The sequence below is a fragment of the Pelobates fuscus genome, chromosome 2, assembly GCF_036172605.1.
Source record: "Pelobates fuscus isolate aPelFus1 chromosome 2, aPelFus1.pri, whole genome shotgun sequence".
In the NCBI taxonomy this organism is placed as follows: Eukaryota; Metazoa; Chordata; class Amphibia; order Anura; family Pelobatidae; genus Pelobates; species Pelobates fuscus.
The window spans coordinates 170,824,238-170,838,321 of record NC_086318.1 but is presented as its reverse complement, the minus strand read 5'-3'; the positions used below and the strand labels follow the sequence as shown (position 1 = coordinate 170,838,321).

General features: G+C 38.5%; 1 protein-coding gene across 1 annotated transcript in view; it reads right to left on the bottom strand.

Moving 5' to 3' along the window:
• Nucleotides 1-14,084, bottom strand: part of PRIM2 (DNA primase subunit 2) — a 196,326-nt gene that overhangs the window by 54,938 nt on the left and 127,304 nt on the right. The window lies entirely within an intron of this gene.

Genomic DNA, 14,084 nt, shown 5'->3' with positions numbered 1-14,084 from the left:
TTATATGAAAAAAAATGGGAGAAAATAAGATTTGTTTTTATTTTTTTAGTTCTACATGACATTTTAACTGTCAATGTCATAATACTATTTGCTTTTACTGCAATAAAATACACATATTTGTATTCAGCAAAGTCTCACGTGTAAAACAGTACCCCCTATGTACAGGTTTTATGGTGTTTTGGGAAGTTACAGGGTCAAATATAGCGTGTTACATTTGAAATTGAAATTCGCCAGATTGGTTACGTTGCCTTTGAGACTGTATAGTAGCCCAGGAAATAAATTTACACCCATAATGGCATACCATTTGCAATAGTAGACGACCCAAGGTATTGCAAATGGGGTATGTCCAGTCTTTTTTAGTAGCCAATTGGTCACAAACACTGGCCAAAGTTAGCGTTAGTATTTGTTTGTGTGTGAAAAATTCAAAAAACGCCAATTTTGGCCAGTGTTTGTGATTAAGTGGCTACTAAAAAAGACTGGACATACCCCATTTGCAATACCTTGGGTTGTCTATTATTGCAAATAGTATGCCATTATAGGGGTAATTTTCATTCTTGGGCTACCATAGGGTCATAAAGGCAACGTAAGCAATCTGGCGAATTTTAATGTGAAAAAAATGAAACACAAGCCTTATATTTGACGCTGTAAATTTTGAAAACACCATAAAACCTGTACATGAGGGGTACTGTTGTACTCGGAAGACTTCGCTGAACACAAATATTTGTGTTTCAAAACAGTAAAAAGTATTGCAGCAATAATATCGTCCGTGTAAGTGCTGTTTGTGCGTGAAAAATAAAAAAAAACGTCACTTTTACTGGCGATATCATCGTTGTAATACATTTTACTGTTTTGAAACACTAATATTTGTGTTCAGCGAAGTCTCCCGAGTAAAACAGTACCCCCATGTCCAGGTTTTATGGTGTCTTGAAAAGTTATAGGGTTAGATATAGTGCTAGCAAATTAAATTCCCTATACTTTCGGCATGGGTTGTCAGGCAGGTCCCGCTAATTGTAATTAATTAGGATACCTAATTATGTAAATTTATTACATAAATATATGTGTAGAATTAATATACCATATTTATCGGCGTATAACACGCACCTCATTTTTAGAAAGAAATTCCAGGAAATTTCCCCCCCTCCCATAGTATTCCCCCCTCATCCCATAGTGTTCCCCCCTTTCCATAGTATTCCCCCCTCCCATAGTATTCTCCCCCCCTCCCCTCCCATAGTATTCTCCCCCCCTCCCCTCCCATAGTATTCTCCCCCCCTCCTCTCCCATAGTATTCTCCCCCCCTCCTCTCCCATAGTATTCTCCCCCCCTCCTCTCCCATAGTATTCTCCCCCCCTCCTCTCCCATAGTATTCTCCCCCCCTCCTCTCCCATAGTATTCTCCCCCTCCCCTCCCATAGTATTCTCCCCCCTCCCCTCCCATAGTACTCTCCCCCCTCCCCTCCCATAGTACTCTCCCCCCTCCCCTCCCATAGTACTCTCCCCCCTCCCCTCCCATAGTATTCTCCCCCCCTCCCCTCCCATAGTATTCTCCCCCCTCCCCTCCCATAGTATTCTCCCCCCCTCCCCTCCCATAGTATTCTCCCCCCCTCCCCTCCCATAGTATTCTCCCCCCCTCCCCTCCCATAGTATTCTCCCCCTCCCCTCCCATAGTATTCTCCCCCTCCCCTCCCATAGTATTCTCCCCCTCCCCTCCCATAGTATTCTCCCCCTCCCCTCCCATAGTATTCTCCCCCTCCCCTCCCATAGTATTCTCCCCCTCCCCTCCCATAGTATTCTCCCCCCCCTCCCCTCCCATAGTGTACTTCCCCCTCCCCTCCCCTCCCCTCCCATAGTGTACTTCCCCCTCCCCTCCCCTCCCATAGTGTACTTCCCCCTCCCCTCCCATAGTGTACTTCCCCTCCCCTCCCATAATTACTTACCTGTCCTGAAGCGTGGGCCGGCTTCACAGCTTGCACCGCGGTACAGGAACTTTAATTTCATGTTCCGGTTTCCGGCGGGACTGAAAGGAAGTGTGCACAATAGTGTGCACACTTCCTTTCAGTCCCGCCGGAAACCGGAACATGAAATTAAAGTTCCTGTACCGCGGTGCAAGCTGTGAAGCCGGCCCACGCTTCAGGACAGGTAAGTAATTATGGGATATCGGCGTATAACACGCACCCACGATTTTTCCCCTATTTTTAGGGGAAAAAAGTGCGTGTTATACGCCGATAAATACGGTATGTATATATATATATACATATGTGTATATATACGTATATATATATATATCATTTTTTTAAAATATTTTTATTTATATATACGTATATATTTATGTATATAGATATATATATTATTTTGTTCTACGTGTATTTTGATATAAATATATATATTAATATCACAATACAGTTAGAACGAAATAAAACACATCTATATATTTTTTAATATTTTATTTTTAATTATTTATTTTGTTTTTATACGTATTTACATTTTTTTATATTATATATATATATATATATATAATCAGTATCAGTCTACGTGTAATTTGATATTAATATATATATATAATTATATATATATTAATATTAAAATACACCTAGACAGTGTATGTGTGTGTATATGTGTATATATATATATATATATACTTAGATCATATATATAATATATATATATATATGATCTAAGTATATATATATATTTTTTTTACACTTATTTTAATTATTTTAATTTGATTTTCAGCCAGCAGGGGGACTGTCATTACAGTTAGTCCCCCTGCTGGCAATGCACCAGGCAGCTATCCCGGCCATGTGATTGTGAGGTCCTCGCAAGGTCCTCACTCTCACATGGCCCGGGGGGGCTGAAGAGGACGGAGGTGCCGCGGAGGGCTCCCTGGGAGTCCACCCAACCGCGATCGCCGGCGTGGGATCGCCAGCGACCGGGTAAGTAAAAAAAAAAAAGGAGGGCGTACTATTACGTCCTGCGGCGTTTAGAGCCGCTTTAAAAAGGACGTAATAGTACACCCTGCGGTATTAAGGGGTTAATGAAGCAGTTATGGTGTAAAGATCCCTGCAGTCTCACTGCTCAATTCTCTGCAATTTAGGAGTTAAATCACTTTGTTTATGAACCCTAGTCACACCTCCCTGCATGTGACTTGCACAGCTTTCCATAAACACTTCCTGTAAAGAGAACCCTATTTAGGCTTTCTTTATTGCAAGTTCTGTTTAATTAAGATTTTCTTATCCCCTGCTATGTTAATAGCTTGCTAGACCCTGCAAGAGCCTCCTGTATGTGCTTAAAGTTCAATTTAAAGATTGAGATACAATTATTTAAGGTAAATTACATCTGTTTGAAAGTGAAACCATTTTTTTTTTTCATGCAGGCTCTGTCAATCATAGCCAGGGGAGGTGTGGCTAGGGCTGCATAAACAGAAACAAAGTGATTTAACCCCTTCAGGACGGAGTCAATAGTGCACGTTCTGATCAAAACAAAACGTAAACAAAAACTGGAATTTGCGCTATATGTCTGTTCACCCGTAGTTCCCCTCTTTCATATTATATGCACCCACACTTATTATATATCATTTTGTTCAGGAGAAACAGGGCTTTAATTTATCATTAACTATTCATATATGGAACATAATTCATTATGAATAAAATTTAAAAAAAATGTGAGAAAATAAGATATATTTTTTTTAATTTGTATTTCTGTCTGACATTTTAGCTGTGAATGTCATAATACTGTTAGGTTTTACTGCACAAAAATGCAAATATTTGTAATCAGCGATGTCTCACGAGTACAACAGTATCCCCCATTAACAGGTTTTATGGTGTTTTGGAAAGTTACAGGGTCAAATATAGAACGTTCCATTTTCAAATAGAAATTTGCCAGATTGGTAATGTTACCTTTGAGACGGTGTGGTAGCCCAGCAATGAGAATTACCCCCATAATGGCATACCATTTGAAAAAGTAGACAACCACAGGTATTGAAAGTGGGGTATGTTTAGTCTTTTTTAGTAGCCACTTAGTCACAAACACTGGCCAAAGTTAGCGTTCATATTTGTTTTTGTGTTAAAAAAGCAAAAAAAGAATATTTGGCCAGTGTTTGTGACTAAGTGGCTACTAAGAAAGACTGGACATACCCCACTTGCAATACCTTGGGTTGTCTACTTTTGCAAATGGTATGCCATCATGGGGGTAATTCTCATTCCTGGGCTACCATACGCTCTCAAAGGCAACATAACCAATCTGGCAAATTTCAATGTCAAAAAAATGAAATGCAAGCCTTATATGTGACTCTCTAACTTTCCAAAACACCATGAAACCTGTACATGGGGGGTACTGTTATTCTCGGGAGACTTCACTAAACACAAATATTAGTGTTTTAAAACAGTAAAACATATTACAACAATAATATAGTCCATAAAAGTGCAGTTCGTTTGTAAAAAAATTCAAAAAACGTCACTTTTACTTAAAATATCATCGTTGTAATACAATTTACCAATTTGAAACACTAATATTTGAGTTCAGCGAAGTCTCCCGAGTAAAACAGTACCCCCTATGTACAGGTTTTATGTTGTCTTGGAGAGTTACAGGGTCAAATATAGTGCTTGCGAATTAAATTCTCTGCACTTTCTCCCTGTGTTGTCAGGTATGTCAATCACATTTTCAAATCAAATCACCTAATTATGTTAAAAGATTACTTAAATATACACGTAGAATTTTAATATATATGCATTTATAGGTATTTAAATTCTACGTGTATACTAATGTAATCTTTTATGTAATTATATGTATTTATCTATATATGTATATATATATTTGCGGTTATTTGCATTTTATATATAGATAGATATATATAGAATGTCATTCTAAGTGTATTTTGTTACCAATATATATATATATATAAATAACAAAATACAGTTAGAATGAAATTACATATGCATATATAATTTATATTACATTTTGTTTCAATATTTTATTTATTTTATTTATTTATTATTGTAATTATACGTATTTATATATATATATGTGTATATATCTATTATATACATAATATATGTATATTATATATATGTAACGTCATTCTAAGTGTATTTTAATACTAATATATGTACTTATATTAGTATTAAAATACACTATGTATGACGCTAAATATATATAATATATATATATATAAATAAATATATTTATATTATTTTTAAACATGTTTAATATTTTTTTTTTTTACAGATCCCACTAGCAGGGGGACTGTGATATTTTAGACAGTCCCCCTGCTTGCAGATCCACAGCCAGCTATAGGGGGCCATGTGATCGCTCTTTGAGAGCGATCACATGGCCCCACGGGGCTTCTTTGGCCGTGGGGGGGCTGCCTGGGCTGTGAGGCAGTCCTCTCGAAGCGGAGCGCCGGGTAGGTAAGTATACCGGGCGCTCCAGGGCTCAATGCCGTTACGGCGTTCTATGCCGTCGCAACGGCTTTAAAGCCCACTTAAAGCTTGACGGCATAGAACGTCGTAACGGCGTTAAGGGGTTAAAGGAACACTATAGTCACCTAAATTACTTTAGCTAAATAAAGCAGTTTTAGTGTATAGATCATTCCCTTGAAATTTCACTGCTCAATTCACTGTCATTTAGGAGTTAAAACCAGCATAATTACCAGTTATGTAGATGTTCTCATCAGATGAGTAGGTAGTCCCAGAAATGAATGGAAGTATGGTTATGTGTAGGATTGTATGTAATAGAAAAGTGATGTTGGTTACAAAGCAAAAGTAAAATTCTAAGTGTCAAGGAGTGTTTAAGTGTTGAGTGTTAGACCCAGAGTGTCCTGAATCTCTCTCCTCAATGTCCGAATCTAAAGGTGAATGTGAATCTGAATGTCTCTCTTCCCTTTGTTCCTAACTGTTTGAAGGGCCAGACTATGTACGTCATTAGTTGATAAGGCCAATAGGACATTGAAGGTGTGGGTCAACTCACAGACCACAATTTAGATTTTGGTCAGTCGATGGTGCTCTTTCCTCATCAAAATTTTGTGTCCTCGAAAGAGTTGACTTATTTTGATGACGATTCTGACGTAATTTGGCTTATCTAAAATGACTGCCATAACTTAAATTTGCTGTCAGTTCAAAGCGTTTCTTTCAGACAGTGCGTCATCAACTTTGTCGTAATTTCTAAAATTGACAGTTCTAACCTGAATTTCACCCTATTTTTACAATGGGACCTTACAAGATTTGGAAAGTAAATGAATTACTTAGTCTTCTCTGTCACTAGTGTCTGTGTTTAAAATTATTTCTATTCCATTAACATTTAAACAGAGCATTCCATCCCCCTGCTTGTGTGAGACTTCATTTCTTATCACCTGGCTTGTTTACATAACGCATTCCTTAGCTCAGGCTTGATGGCTAGAGTTACTGAAAGCAAGAAGAAATTGTGTCTTTGTTAGCCTGAAGATCCCAAATGGAGTCAGTTTGGTTTTAAGTGTGACTGGTAGTAGACACTTTTAATTTCTATCTTAGCACAAAATGTCTGCCGATATAAATATCCTGACAAGCTGTCCTGCGATGCCAACTCCCATCCTTAACTACGAAGGTATTCGCCCCTCGGACCATAGTTTCTGCCTCGCATCTCCGCCCTCTTGGTAAAAGCAGTTACGGCCTCACCTGTCATTGCCAACTTATTTTAAAATCTCTTTAATCCTCACCGAGAGGCCAACACCCCGCCACAACACTCAGTGGCAAACATACCCAACAGCTCTTCCTCTGGGCTGAGACGGTCTGGTTCACCCCACCCACCATTCCCTTTATCAAGCCATTTAAATTGGTGGGACCTCTTTTTACGGTCCTACCCGAATGTCTGCCTGTTTCGGCACATCACAACCGACTTGTGCACCACTAACATAACTCTGCTTACTGTTCCCGACCACAAATATATATTAAAAATATAGCATTAACACAGATTAAGTGACTTTCCATTTCCAACTCTGTGCTTAAGGGTTACTTCAACTCTTTTGAGGGGGCAGCTTTCCTGTGTAAAGTTCCCTAATGGATAGTATGGAGAAGGCCTGCCTCCCCTCCATTTGCAGTATAACTCAACTTGAATCCAGGTGAAGCTCCTGCAGCGGAGTTAAATGGTCCCTCCCACGGTCTTGCCACAGGCTTCTCTATAACTGGACCATTTCACCATCTCAGAAAGCATGCACACCCTGTGTGCCGGTGAGGGAGAGCGAGTGGAATGAGGGAGAGTTTAAAAAAAAACATGTACATTGGTGGGAGCTCACAGGGGGTGGAAGGAGATAGTAATTTTTATGTCTGGTGGCAGCATTTAGTGCACACTGATGACTGACTTTTTATGCACAATATAGACATTAGAAGCCCAAAACAGAGTTCATACATACTCCTACCACAGTGACCACTTCAAATGAATGGTGGTCATAATGGTTGGAGTAACCCTTTAAGAAAAGAAAAGGTAAGCTGAGCTGCTGACTTGCCTCCACCACAAAGCCAATAACTTTCCACTTCTTATCTGTAGCATATCAATGCTATGCAAATGGGAATAGGGACATAGTATACGGTTATAATGTTTGGCTACAACATGTCATGAACGTTGAATAAGGAAGTTGCATTGTGAAAACTTTGTTTCTTCTCCTTCGTTATATTTCTTCTGTTCGTGCCTTGGTGCAGGGTCCTTTTCCACAGTTATCCCGGACCGAGTGAATTAGCTCATACAACCCATAGACCTAGTGAATTTCAAAATATCTTGACGTAAATTAGAATCCCAAAAATGTCTACGCATATTGGAATCCCATCATAAATCAGCCCCTTCGGATGCTACACTGCAGATTCTCAGAGCCATACACATACAAATCAAAAAGCTCCTTCTGGACGATGTGGCCTGTCAAATGCAATCTTGTCAGAGGTACTTTTGAGAGGGTGAATAGGATAGAGATATACCCTTGGCTAGGTGCCTGAGACCATGCGTGCAGTCCAAACCGATGGCAGCTGTGCAGAATTCGTCTGGCTCCATAATTTCTTCTTCCGGGGAAATCTATGAAGCTTTCTGTGAATACTTTTTGCAGCTTTGTAACCATACTCCAGATGCAGGATGTAGTAGATAGAGGGAGGATCTCCGGAACATTTTGGGATCTTTACACTTGCCAACTAGGTCTGGGGTCGGATGGCTTTGGCGAGGGATATTATAAAACCTTTAGTGACAAAAATATATTTTTTAAATGCTGCATAGCATGCAAACCTGCTAAAAACAAAAACAAAAAAGGCTAGGGTGGCACTCTCACCCTCAGTACACCAAGTACTACTAAGATATTATGGTCGTAAATAAAAAGTAAATGTTATACATATATCAAAAGAAAAACATATCATAGAACAACTTTTTATATTACTTTATTTTAGAGGATCATCTTGCAGTGATTTCAAATGGCATATAATCCATAAATGATTGCAACATTTATGGTAGTGTGCATATGTCTTTTATAATATTTATGGATGCAAATCTCTAAACTAGGTATTAGTTTAGAAATAAATGATATTTTAACTATTTCAGAACATTTCAAAGGTTTTTGTTTTGGATTTGGGTCTATTTATTTCTTGCTACAGTGGCAAAACACTCAATATATTTTTTTTTACCCCACCCTGTCATGTTGAGTACAGATGTGAAAATCTTCCATACTCTCATTCAATCTGTCGGCTCTGAAGGGCCAAAGATCTCAACTGGGAAATTTACTGCATGGCTGCTCTTCCATTTTAGGACAGAGTGAAGAAAATTCAACCTTTTTACACAGTACAAAGAAGGCTGTCAAGTACTTTCTGTAATAAACTGGAAAACAATTTGCTCTCCAAAAGAAATTAACAAAAAACAAAAGAAAAAAAAGAAAAGAAAATCCACATAAAAAAAAAAAGTTATGAGATTGTTATAGTTTATGACTAACTGGTAAGTGCATGCAACACACTGTTTACACATACAAAAGTTACATATAGCTGGAAAAACATAACTGCACAAGAAATCAGTGGGACACTCTAAACCTCTAAAGAACTGCAGCTTTCTGTGCGAAGTGTCTCTTTTTTAATTTCAAAAACAAAAAACAAAAAACTGCCGATTTCAATAGAAAACTGCGCACGTTTATAAATTAACTTTGTTAAACCTACTTGGCTTGGAATCTGGCAGCCCTGCAAAATCTTTCCACAGAAAATCTGGGACAGGTAGAAAAGGTTTCACAAAGGCTTCAGTCAAGAGATTTGCATCTTTTGCAAGCTGTTTTTAGGTATACACCCAATTAGAGAGTTAATAAATTAAATGCATGCATGTTTTTAAAGGGGAAATATCTACTAAAAAGTTTTTTTTATTTCTTGAGGGGGGGGGGGGAGAGGGGGCACAGTGGAGTTTCCCTTTAAAGATAAATTATTATTTTTCTTAATTTTTAGATTTTTTTTCAGTAGTACACCTTTAAGTTATTTGGTACACATATGTATATAAAATTATGCCCACATAAAACAGAGAGGGGCCGTGCTTCCATGGCTATGTGTGCCTTCATTAGTCAAATTCACATTACTGAATGCATTTAAAGGGACACTCCAGGCACCCAGACCACTTCTGCCCATTGGAGTGGTCTGGGTGCCAACTCCCACTACTCTTAACCATGCAAGTGTAATTATTGCAGTTTTTTTATAAACTGCAATAATTACCTTGCATGGTTAACTCCACCTCTAGTGGCTGTCTACCAGACAGCCACTAGAGGGAATTTCCTGACTCATAGCACATATTATCTGTGCTCGAGCGTCGCTGGACGTCCTCACGCTGTGTGAGGACCTCCAGCGTCGCTCAATTCCCCCATAGGAAAGCATTGAAAATCTTTTTCAATACTTTTCTATGGGGAGACCTAATGCGCATGCACAGCATTGCCGCGCATGCGCATTAGGACTCCTCGGCCAGTGGGAAGGAGGAGCGGCCCGGAGGAGGAGGCAGCTACAAGGGACATCGTCGCTGCCTCAGGTAAGTGACTGAAAGGGTTTTCACCCCTTCAGCAACTGGTGATTGGGGGGTGGGAGGGAGAGGGAACCTGCAGTGCTGGGAAAACGGATTGTTTTCCTGGCACTGGAGTTTTACTTTAAGTAAGGTCTTGCGAAGTCAAAATGGTGCTCACTGTGCTTAGAATAGTATTGGTTACACCTTGCTAACAAGGGCCAAAGAAGGCCGAAATGATCATCCAGGGTTGCTGTATCTCTCGAGCAGAGGGAACTTGGTGGCAATTTTTATATTCTGATCTGCAAATAGTAGAGTTTCTATCTGTAATGGCACAAGTGAATAAAAATTTGAGACCAGAGTGGGGACTAACTGAAGGGCAAGCTTTGGAGGTTTATCTTGACAATTGCCCTTTCTCAGATTCCCTGTTCTTGCTGCAGAGTCAATATAATTCCAAAGCAGCATGCTTGCAATGATAGGATAGGCCTACCTTCAGCTTGCAGGGAGAGTGACAGAATATTATTAACTTTTTAACCCCTTCAGGGCGGCTGACGGACAAGGTCCGTCATCCTGGGGATACCCTTAACGACGGATGACGGACCTCGTCCGTCACGCGGTAAAATTAACCCCAGATCGCCGCGATCGCGGGGTTAATGGTGCTCCGGTCTGCCTCTGTATTAGAGGCAGAACGGGAGCATCGGATTGGGCTGTTCCAGCACATGTACCCGCTTTGACAGCATGTCAGAGCGGGCACATGTGCTGTGTAAACTCACCTTCCGCCTCTCTGCACTTCCGGGTTCAGTGTGAAGTGCAGGGAGACGGATCAGTGTTGATCCTGCCCACTGTGTAAAAAAAAAAAAAAGTTTTAATAAAATCACACCCCCCTTTACCCATTTTAATAAAAAATTAACCCCTTCCCTGCCAATTGATCACTGACTACAGTGATCAATTGGCAGGGATTACATTTTACTGTCATCTGATTTTATTTTTTAACCCCTGCGGGTTAATTATTATTTTTTTGAACCCTCGGGGGTTAAATTTATTTTATTAATTAATTTAAATATTTTAAAATTATATATTTAGCTAACTGGGGTGGGTGGAAGTTAGTGGGGAATTTGGGGATTTTGAGTTAGGCTAACTAGGGGTTAACGTTAAAAAAAGTTTTAAAATAAGCTTTAAAAAGTTAAAAATTACTTTTTAAAAAAAGTTTTAATAACGTTTACCGTAAGTAAAAAATAAAAAAAAGACACCCGCCTTTACCCAGTCCAAATAAAAATTAACCCCTTCCCTGCCAGTCGATCACTGCCTACAGTGATCAAAATACAGATCACAGTATTATACTGTGATCTAATTTGTTTTAACCCCTGAGGATTAACTTTTATTTATTTATTAACTCTCAGGGGTTCAATTTATTTAATTAATTAATTTAAATATTTTATAATTATATATTTTGCTAGCTGGGGTGGGTGGGAGTTATGGGCAAATGGGGAATTTACGGTTAGTGCTGCTTACTGCTAGGTAGGGGTTAACGGTAAAAAAAAGCTTAGAAAAATGTTAAATCTGTAAAAAAAACTAAGTTTTAAGAAAGTTTAGAAAGTTTTTAAAAAATAATAAGCAAAACAAAAGTTTAAAAACTAGTTTTAAAAAGTTTAAAAAAGTAAAAAAATATATTAAAAAATACTCATAACCACTACACCTGGAACAAACTAGAGAAAAAATTATCCCACGCTAAGGTTCAAAATATGCCTTTTGAATTACCCCAGGGTGTATTCTTTAATAAATAGTATGTGTTTGGGGGGGGAAGTTTCAATAACCAACCATCTAAACTACTCCAAAATGGAACATGGACACATCGTAAAACTTCAAAGTTAGAAAAAAACTGAATGGCTGCGTCTCAAATGTGCCCCTTCAACATTCACATATACCTGGCAAAGGTACATACGGTGGTATTGCTGTACTCAGCCAATATAGCTGAGCAACATATGAAGTATTTTACAGTCGTAACACACATAAGGTTTGCAAAATTTACTGTGCAAACTCACTTTGTGTGTCAAAAAGGCAGAAAAAACGCTTATTACCACTACACTTGGTACAAGCTAGCAGAAAAATGATCCCAGGCTAAGGTTTAAAATATGCCTTTTGAAATACCCTGGGATGTGTTCTTTAAGAAATGGTATGCCTTTATGGTGTAGTTGTAATATGTAGCCTGCTCAAGTGCTCCAAAGTGGAACACGGACACATCAAAACCCTCCATCAAAATTCACACTTAAAAACGTAAACTTGTCACGTCTCTTTTACAGCACTGTAACTTCACAAAATATTGCCAAAGACATACAATGGGGGTGTCATTTTACTCAGAAGACTTAGCTGAGCATAATTTGGGAGGTTTGAACTTAGTGGCACATATGAAATATACAAAAGGCCCAGCAAAAATGTAATCCGTATGTAAAAAATGCCCAAAATAATTTTTTACCACATAATTTGGCATATATTGGTGAAAAAATGGGGGCATGTTAAGGCACAATATGCACCATATGAGATACCCTGGAGTGTCTACTTTTACAAATGGTAGGCCTTTGTGGTTTTTTTTTTTTGAACAGTCAAACTTTTATAATACCCCAAATGGAAGCATTGGCTCATTAAATCCGTCTCTCAAAAATCTACTGTGAATACTGAAAAGGACAGGTCTCATATATGGCACTGTAGCTTCACGAAATAGTGCCAAAGACATACAAAGGGGGTGTCATTTTACTCAGCAGGTGTAACTGAACACAAAATAAAACTTTGTAAAGGAATAGCACACACCAACTTTACAAAATACACATGAGAAGTTCTTTGTTATAAGTTTGTGTGCCAAAAACCCCAAAAAACTAATTTTTTCTCCAATATTTAGCAGAGGTTGGCGGTGAAATGACTACGTAGAAAGTGTCAAAACAACCTTAGGTAAATAGCCTGTGATGTCTACTTTATATAAATATATACTTTTGTGTGGCAATTTTGTTTTCTTTTTATGGCTATTAAGCTTACAAGACAAACATACCAAATTCTAAAATTGATCAACATTAAAAGTTTATTTTACTCCTTGTGCTTTGTGACCTGTAACTACCAAAAAAAAACTTAAAATAACAGACACATTATATATTCTGTAAATCAGAACAACTAAATTAATTTATTTTTAATTGCTTTCTTTAACCTGCACTAATTATGTTACATCAAATTAAAGCCCTTTCTGTCCTTTAAAAAACAGTATATAATATGTGTCGGTGCAATAAACGAGAGAGATGCATATTGCAGTTGAACGCAAAGAGCCAGAAAATGCAAAAATTGCTTGTGTCATTAAGCGTAAGACAAGCTTCTGAAGCTGTGTCCTTAAGGGGTTAAGGAGGGGAGAAAAGAAGCTGATTGAGTTTTACAAAGCGTGAAGACATTCATTTGGAGCTGGAAGAGAGGCAGTTACCTACCATGACATCGAATACACACATCAGTTTATTTATCTATCATATTAGACCAGTGGTTCCCAACCTTTTTTCACTCGAGTACCCCTTGGAAGCCCATTTCCATAAATTGTACCCCACATATTAGCGAAATGTTTGTAATGAACATAGTTGCTGTTATTTAAAATATATTTGTTTTTCTCTGCCATAGGCTCTCCCCTCTTCCATAGGCTCTCCCCTCTGCCCCAGGCTCTCCCTGCTCTCCCCCCCCACTCTGCCCCAAGCTCTCATGCTCTCCCCCCTCTGCCCCAGAAGCTCACACATCCATACATACAGATTGAGATGCTCACACATACATACATACATACATACATATTGAGATGCTCACACATCCATACATACAGATTGAGATGCTCACACATACATACATACATACATACATACATATTGAGATGCTCACACATACATACATACAGATTGAGATGCTCACACATACATACAGATTGAGATGCTCACACAGACATACATACATACATACAGATTGAGATGCTCACACAGACATCCATACATATTGAGATGCTCACACATCCATACATACAGATTGAGATGCTCACACATACATACATACAGATTGAGATGCTCACACATACATACATACATACATACATATTGAGATGCTCACACATACATACAT